Raw genomic sequence first — 8,408 nt, 5'->3', positions numbered from 1 at the left:
TTTGACTGGGAAAACACTACCATCATAGGACAAGCCAGACAGAGAACAGCCAGGGAATTCCTAGAGGCATGGCATTCATCCACAAACTCCATCAACAGACACATCGACCTGGACCCCACATACAAACTACTACAGCTGAAACTGACACCCGGAAGTGGCAAGAACAAACCACTATAAATACCGGAAGAAACATCAAAGCAGCGCTTCACAGGAGGCTCCAATAGCACTGATGATGTTCCCTAGCCAGGGAACGAAACGTTTGCAGCAAAAACTTCCAGCTCGGCGAACAGAACCACAACAACGGACACCCGAGCTACAAATCTTCAACCAGACTTTAAATGCTAAACACCTTCTTAAGCATGCTGTCTACCTATGATGTAAATTTCAAAGAACTATGTACCTGAACCCTTAGGTCTCTTTGTTCTACAGTATTATCCAGAGCCCTGCTATTAATTGTATAAATCATCTCCTTGTTTGTGTTAGCAAAATACAATACTTCACATTTATCCAAATTAAACTCCATCTGCCACTCCTCAGCCCATTGACATAATTGATCAACATCTCTTTGTAATCCAAGATAACCGTCTTCACTATTCATTATACCGCCAATATCAGTGTCATCTGCAAACTTATTAACCATGCCTCCTATAATTCTCATCCAAATTATTTATATAAATGACAAACAAAAGTAGACGCAGCACCAATTCCTGATGAACATGACTGGTCACAGGCCTCCAATCCAAAAAACAATCCTCCACCACCTCTCCATGTCTCCTACCAGAAAGCTAATTTTGCATCCAATTGGCAAGCTCACCTTGAATCCCATGTGTCTAACTTTACCATTAACCTACCATGTGGAACCTTGTCAAAGGTTTTACTACAGCCCAAGTATATAATACCTACTGCTCGGCCCTTATCAATCGTTTTGGGTACTTTATGAAAAAACTCAGTCAAGTTTGTGAGACACTATTTTCCTTGCATAAAACTGTGCTGATTATGCCTAATAAATCCTTGCCTCTCCAAATGTATGTAAATCCTACCTTTCAGAGCCACTTCCAAATTGAGAATGGGAGTTGGGAGGTCATGTTGTGGCTGTACAGGACATTAGTTGGACCACTTTTGGAATATGGTGTGCAATTCTGGTCTTACTCCTCTCGGAAAGATGTTGAGAATCTTGAAAGGGTTCAGAAAAGATTTAGAAGGATGTTGCCAGAGTTGGAGGGTTTGAGCTATAGACAGAGGCTCAATAGACTGGGGCTGTCTTCCCTGGAACTTTGGAGGCTGAAGGGTGACTTAATAGTGGTTTATAAAATCATGAGGTGCATGGATATGGTAAATAGACAAGGTCTTTTTCCTGGGGTGGCAGAATCTAGAACTAGAGAGCTTAGGTTTAGAGTGAGAGGGGAAAGATATAATAGGGATCTAAAGGACAACTTTTTCATGCAAAGGGTGGTGCAGGTATGGAATGAGCTGTCAGAAGAAGTGGTGGTGATACAATTACAACAATTAAAAGGCATCTGGATGGGTATATGAATAGGAAGGGTTTAGAGGGATATGGGTCAAGTGCTGGCAAATGGGACGAGATTAATTTAGGATATCTGGTTGGCAGGCAGAGTTGGCCCGAAAGGTCTGTTTCCGTGCGGTACATCTCTATAACTTACCCTCTACCAATGTCAGACTCACAGATCTATAGTTCCCAGGCTTCTCCTTTCAGATATTCTTAAATAATGGCACAACATTAGCCACCCACCAGACCTACGGTACTTCATGCATGTTTATAGGTGATATAAACATTTCTGCCAGGGGCCCTCTAATTTCCTCCTTAACTTCCCACAACGTCGTGGGATACATTTGATCAGGCCTGGAGATTTATAAATCGTTATGTTTTCTAAGAGCTCCAGTACTTCCTTTTCTGTGATGTGAACTGTTTTCAAAACATCAATATTTATTTTCCTGAGTTATCTAGTTACCGTTAAAATCAAAACTACATATTCATTGACTATCATAGAATCGCCACAATGTAGAAACAGGCCATTTGGCCCAACAAACCCACAACAACCCTCCGAAGAGTAACCCACCCAGACCCATTTCCGTACTCTAGTTCTCCCTGACTAATCCACCTTACCTACACATCCCTGAACACTGTGGGCAATTTAACATAGCTAATTCACCTAATTTGCACATCTTTGGACTGTGGGAGGAAACCGGTGCACCTGGAGGAAACTCACACAGATACAGGGAGAATGTGAAAACTTCACACAGATTGAGGCTGAAATCGAACCCAGGTACCTGATGCTGTGAAGCAGCAGCGCGTAAAAAATGGGCCACCATGCCGGGCCAACATCTCTCCCATCAGCTGAGATTCAATACAAAGATGACCTCATTGATCTTTAAAGGGTCCTACTCTCTCTGGTTGCTCCCTTGCTCTTAATGTACTGGTAGATTTTTTTTAATTATCTTTAACCTTACCTGCCAAAGCTATTTCATATTCCCTTATTGCCTTCCTGATTTCCTTCTTAAGAATGCCCCTACACTCTTTATACTCTTCAAGATATTCAGTTGATCTCAGTTGTCTATTTCTAATGTGATTCTTTTTTATTCTTGACTAGAACCTTTGTTCTAGACCTTTGTTCCTCCATTGTTCCCTAATCTTACCAGCAGTACCTTTCACTCTAACAGGAAGTTAACTCCTCTGAACTCTCACTGTCACGCTTTTGAAGGTCTCCCACTTCTCAATCAGCCCTTTTAACGTGCGAACAGTCCACTCCAATCAACTTTTGAAAGTTCTTGTTCCATACCCTTAAAATTTGCTTTACTCCAATTCAGAACTTTAATTTTTATGGAACTTATCCTTTTCTAACTATTTTAAAACTAATAGCATTTTAATCACTAGTGCCCAAGTGTTCCCCTTAAGATATAATTGCAATATAATGATAAATAAAATTGCAATCACAGAGACATAGCTGTAACCAAGGGTGGGAACTGAATATCCCAAGGTATTCAATATTTAGAAAGAGAAAAAGGAAAGGGAGCTTAGGTAACACTGTTAGTAAAGGTTGGAATTGCTGCAGAAGTGAGAAAGGATAATGGCTCTGAAAAACGAAATATGGAATCAGTCGATGTGGAGCTAAGAAGCAATGAAAGCTTGAAAATATTACTGGGTGTTGTCTATAGGTCTCCAAACAAATAACGGTAAGTTAGGAGTTGGCAGTAAACAGGAAATTAGCAAAGCATGTAACAAGGGTCTGACAATAAATATTGGTGACCTTAATCTACATAGAAAGTCAGCTACAATATGGTGTATGATGCAGTCTTAGAGTGTATACAAGTTATTATTTTACACCAACGAGGGAACAGCTATCTTAGATTTTGTTTTGTGCAAGAGAAGAGAATGCAATGAATAATCTTGTTGTGCGAGATCCTTTACGGAAGAGTGATCATAACATTCATTGAGATAGAAAGTGAAGTGGTCCAATCCTAATCTGGGGTCCTAAATTTAAATAAAGCAGAAAGATTTGAATGAGCTGCAATAGACTTAAACCTCGTTAAAAAGCATGTCAGTGGATAGACAATGGCTAATATTTAAGGAATATACATGCATTGCAAATTTATATATTCATTGTTGGTGTAAAAATAATAGGAAAAGTGGCCCAACTATATCTAAAAAAAATCAAAAGAGGAGTCATAGAGTTGTTATATAAAAAAACAGCATATCTAAGGATTGGAAGCAGTTTAGAATTCAACAAAGCAGAACCGAGATATTGATTAAGAGGGAAAAGTGAAAGTATGAGAAATATAGAGTATGATAGCTTATAAAATAATACAATACAATATAATGCAACACAGCACAGGAACAGGCCCTTGAGCCTACCAAGCCTGTGCCAATTCCTAATCCTTATTTAGATCCGCTATTTATTGCTCATACATGGTTTCTATCCTTCTGTTCACCTTACATTCATGTGTCTATCAAAATATGCCTTGAACATTGCTAATGTGCCTGCTTCCACTACCTCCACTGGCAGTGCATTACAAGCAGCCATCACCCTCTGTGTGAATACTTTTTCCCACACTTCTCTCGTAGATGTTTCCCTTCTCAACTTGAACTTGTGTCCTCTTGTAGTTGACCTTTCCAACCTGAGAACAAGCCTCTGACTATCCACACTATCTGTGCCTCTCATAATGCTGTAGACCTCTGAGAAGTCACCCCCCCTCAGCCTCTGTCTTTCCAGTGAAAACAATTCGAGTTTATCCAACCTCTCCTTCTGACTAAAACCCTTCAGGTCCAGCAACATCCTGGTAAACCTTCTTTGCACCCTCTCCAAAGTATCCACATCCTTCTGATGGTGCAGCAGCCAGAAATGAACACAATATTGCAAATGTGGCCTAACTAAAGTTTTACAACTGTAACATGGCATTTATATTCGATGCTCTCGCTGATAAAGGCAAGTGTGTTGTACGCCTTCTTGACCACCTTATCCACCTGTGTTGCCACTTTCAGGGATCTTTAGAATTGTACACCCATACCCCTCTGTATTTTAATACTCCTAAGTGTTGTGCCATTTAATGTATAATTCACACCTAAATTCAATTTTCCAAAATGAATCATCCCTCATTTGTCTAGATTAAATGCCATCTGCGATTTTTCTGCCCAAATCTGCAACCTATCTACATCCTGCTGTATCCTTTGACAATCCTCTTCACTATATGCAACTCCAATTGGGTTGGACAAATATGGGTTCTATATGAAAAGGGAGAGTTGAGAATGGGGAAGAACAAATAATATACATCCCAGGGCCTGATAATCTACATCCAAGAGTATTGAAAGAGGTGGCCATGGACATAATGAAAGACTTAGTTGTCATCCTCCAAACTTCTGCAGACTCTAGACCAGACCCAGCAGATTGGAGGATGACAATTTTCATCCCATTATTTTAAAAGAAGGAGGGAGAGAGAAAAGAAGGAATTATAGACCAGCTCGTCTATTATCAACAGATAAAAAGTCAGACTTTATAATAAAGGATGTGATAACAGATCATTTAGAAAATATCAACAGGAATAGTCAAAGTCAACAAGGATTTATGAAAGGGAAATGATATTGAATAAACCTACTGGAGCTTTTGAGGATTTAATGAGTATAACAGATAAGGGAGAGCTAAGGATATTACGTTTTTGGATTTTCAGATAACTTTTGATAATGACTTGCCTAAAAGCAGATTCTGCAATTTAAAGCACATCAGAGTGAAGACAATATACTGGCATGAATCAATTAATAGACAGAAAACAAAGAGTAGGAATGAAAGTTGAAGATGGTGATTAGAGCAGTACCGCAGTGGGGGTGGACAAAGTCAGAAGTTACACGACACCAGATTATAGTCCAACAAGTTTATTTGAAATCACAAGCTTTTGAGCTGCAGCAGCACTCCAAAAGCTTGTGATTCCAAATAAATCTGTTGAACTATAACTTGGTGTCATGTGACTTCTGGTATTAGATTGGACATGGAGGAATCGCAGCTTAATGTCCATGTTGGTAGTCTTGAATGCTCATATGTTGTAGAGCTGCTGGATGACTGATGCTGCTTTGCTGATTCTTGTATGGATCTTGATATCTACATCACACTCTCTGGAAACATTTCTTCCTAGACAAAGTGACCAATGTCCTTGATGTATTGTAGCCCAATGGTGAGGCAAAGCGACCCTTTTGCCACCCAGTCATCACTGTCTTGCATTCACAGAGCTGATGTGTAGACCAACTATTTCCAAGACTAATAGTCATGTTTTGGAGTGCATGTGATGCTTCAGCCAGAAGGGCAAAGTCCTTTCTGAAATCCAGTTCTGTCCACTCGTGGAGCTGCCGTGGAATTCCAAAGTCTGCAGCTTTCTTCACTTCCTTCACAATGAAATCATTAACCACGTGGAAAAGGAATAGGAACAGTATGTAGTCTTGCTATATTTCTGTTGAAGGAATTTGTGGCTTTTCTGCTGATCTTGAAACAGTGACTGAAATCACAGTACAAGAGTTTGAAGAGGTTAATATGCCAACCATAATCGCAAACTAAACTAGTCCTACCTGCTGCACTGGTCCATATCCCTCCAAATTTTTCTTATTTGTGTACTTATCTAAATGTCTTCTAAATGTTGTAAATGTACCCACGTCCATCATTTCCTCTGGAAGCTCATTCCACATACAAACCACTCTGTATAAAAAGAAATGCCCCTCCTATCCTTTTTTTAAAATCTTTCTCCTCTGACCTTAAAAATATGCTCCCTGGTCATGAGATTCCCCCATCGTAGGGAAAAGATAGTTGCTATTCATCTTAGCTATACTCTTCATTTCATAAACTTCTATAAGGCCAAATGGAAACATAATTTTATGAAGATAACAGAGATTTGGCTAAAAAAAATAGAATTGGAGACTAAATATCCCTAGATAAAAGGTATTCATACAAGACAGGGAGGGAGAAGAGGAGTTAGGTAGCATTGTCAATTAGGGAAAATTTTACAGGATTGGAAAGAAAGAATATATTACAGTACTCAAGAACAGAATCTATTTAGTTTGAGCTAAGAAACAAATTGTATGTGTATTGTTGTGGTCCAGACAGAACCCCTCAAAATATTTTAAGAAGTTAGCCCAGACACTAGCTTTTTCTTATTTTAAAGGCAATTGCAAGCGTGTTCCAAATGCAATTCGAGTGATCATACTACCAGTCTTGAAGCAAAACACACTTTATTCATACTCTATAGTTAAAATACAACAAAAGAAATAAATGGAGTAACTTAATTCTATTGGAAAACTTAACAGAATAACTAACTTATTTAACTACTAAACAATGACTGTTCCAATATAGTAACATTCCATAAACACACCATTGGCAAAGATTCAGTAAAATAGATTATTTCACATGCAATTCTCCAGTCCAGGAGAAAAAAAACACATAAAGAGAAAACACTGAGACAGAAATGTAGCAAGGAGAGATGCACTGCAGCTTCCAAATGCAGCTTCAAAACCTCAGCAACTGTTACTGAAAAAAGGGTCACTGGACACGAAAGGTTAACTCCACTTTCTCTCCACAGATGCTGCCAGATCTGTTGAGTTTTCTCAGCAATATCTCAGAGTCATAGATCATAGAGATGTACAGCACGGAAAGAAACCCTTCAGTCCAATTTATCCATGCCAGCCAGATCTCCTGGCCCAATCTAGTCCCACCTGCCAGCACCTGGCCCATATCCCTCCAAAACCTTCCTATTCATATACCATCCACATGCCTTTTAAATGTTGCAATTGTACCAGCCCCCACCACTTCCTCTGGCAGTTCATTCCATACATGTACCACTCTCTGTGTGAAAAAGTTGCCCCTTAGGTGTTTTTTATATCTTTCCCCTCTTACCCTAAACCTATGACCTCTAGTTCTGGACTCCACGACCCCAGGGAAAAGACTATCCATGCCCCTCATAATTTTGGAAACCTCTATGAGGTCACCCTTCAGCCTCCGATGCTTCAAGAAAACAGCCCCAGCCTGTTCAGCCTCGCCCTAAAGCTCAAATCCTCCAACCCTGGCAACATCCTTGTAAATCTTTTCTGAATCCTTTCAAGTTTCACAACATCTTTCCGATAGGAAGGAGACCGGAATTGCACGCAATATTCCAACAGTGCTCTAACCAATGTCCTGTACAGCCGCAACATGACCTCCCAACTCCTGTACTCAATACTCTTGACTAATAAAGGAAAGCATACCAAACGCCTTCTTCACCATCCTATCTATCTGCGACTCCACTTTCAAGGAGCTATGAACCTGCACTCCAAGGTCTCTTTGTTCAGCAACACTCCCTAGAACTTTACCATTAAGTGTATAAGTCCTGCTAAGACTTGCTTTCCCAAAATGCAGCACCTCGCATTTATCTGAATTATACTCTATCTGCCACTTCTCAGCCCATTGGCCCATCTGGTCAAGATCCTGTTGTAATCTAAGGTAACCCTCTTTGCTGTCCACTACACCTCCAATTTTGGTGTCATCTGCAAACTTACTAACTGTACCTCTTATGCTTGCATCCAACTCATTTATGTAAATGACAAAAAGTAGAGGACCCAGCACCGATCCTTGTGGCAGTCCACTGGTCACAGGCCTCCAGTCTGAGAAACAACCCTCCACCACCATCCTCTGTTTTCTACCTTTGAGCCAGTTCTGCATCCAAATGGCTAGTTCTCCTTGTATTCCATGAGATCTAACCTTGCTAATCAGTCTCCCATGGGGAACCTTGTCAAATGCCTTACTGAAGTCCATATAGATCACATCTACAATTCTGCCCTCATCAATCCTCTTTGTTACTTCTTCAAAAAACTCAATCAAGTTTGAGAGACATGATTTCCCACGCACAAAACCATGTTGACTATCCCTAATCTGTCCTTGCCT

The sequence above is a fragment of the Hemiscyllium ocellatum genome, chromosome 31 (genome assembly GCF_020745735.1).
Source record: "Hemiscyllium ocellatum isolate sHemOce1 chromosome 31, sHemOce1.pat.X.cur, whole genome shotgun sequence".
NCBI classification, from domain to species: Eukaryota; Metazoa; Chordata; class Chondrichthyes; order Orectolobiformes; family Hemiscylliidae; genus Hemiscyllium; species Hemiscyllium ocellatum.
This window is presented reverse-complemented; position numbering follows the sequence as displayed.